We start from the raw sequence: 1,109 nt of genomic DNA on the forward strand, positions 1-1,109 counted from the left end.
AACGCGAGATGGTAATTCGCAATGCCCAGGAATCTCTGCACGCCTTTGACATCCGTGGGACTGCTCATCTGTGTCACGGCGCTGACTTTTTCCGGGTCCGGACGAACCCCGTCCGATGATAAAATATGGCCCATATATTTCAATTCCCTCGAACAGAGCTGCACCTTGTTCCGATTAAATCGCAGGCCGATCTGTCTTGCTCGCTCGAACAATGCCTCGAGGTTCCGATCATGATCCAGTTTCGCCTGTTCGTCGGTGTCTCCGCTGCGGATTACGATTGTATCATCAGCGATCACGAAGACACCCTGGAGTCCATCGTAGGCTTCTACCTGACGCCGCTGATATTCCTCGGGAGCTGCGGATATGCCTTGAGGTACTCGGAGGTATTTGTAACGTCCTATCGGAGTCCAGAAGGTTGTCGCGTCGGAGCTTTCGGATGCAAGCTTCATTTGGTAAAAACCGTCCTTTGCGTCGACGATGCTGAGCCTTCGCCAAGTACGGCAAGTGGTCCTGCAGTGTTGGGATAGGATATCGCGGTCTTTTGATCGCTTTATTGAGGAAGACCGGGTCCAGCGTCAACCTTATCTTTCCGTTGGCTTTGCGGACCGCAACTAGATTGCTGCACCAATCCGTGGGTTCGGAGACCTTCTTGATGATGCCGAGACTTTCGAGTTCTTTCAGGCGTTCGACGATTTGTCCTCTGATCGAGATGGGTGTTCTTCGCTGAGGTTGCTGTTGAGGTTTCACGTTCTTATCCAGAATCAGCGTCACCGGTTTTTCGAATTCACCAAGACCGGTGAAAACGTCGGCGTACTTTTCGAGAAGCCATGTGAGTTTGTCCTGTTGCTCAGAGGTTGCTACGTTGATTTGTTCTGCCCGGGGATTGAAGTCGATAATATTCAACCTTCGGCACCAGCCTCCCGAGAACAGAGTGCTCGCCTCTGACGCAACGACTTGGAAGGGCATTCGGTAACTCTTGCCCTCGAATGAGCACGACATCACAAAATCTTCCCAAGGATTGTATGGTGGAATCGTTGTACATTTTCTAAGCGACTAGACTCCGCTGTGTTGATGCTTGAGGCTGCTCCTCATTCTTCTAGTTTCTTGAA

This window comes from Galendromus occidentalis, unplaced genomic scaffold (genome assembly GCF_000255335.2).
Source record: "Galendromus occidentalis unplaced genomic scaffold, Mocc_1.1 scf7180000076481, whole genome shotgun sequence".
In the NCBI taxonomy this organism is placed as follows: domain Eukaryota; kingdom Metazoa; phylum Arthropoda; class Arachnida; order Mesostigmata; family Phytoseiidae; genus Galendromus; species Galendromus occidentalis.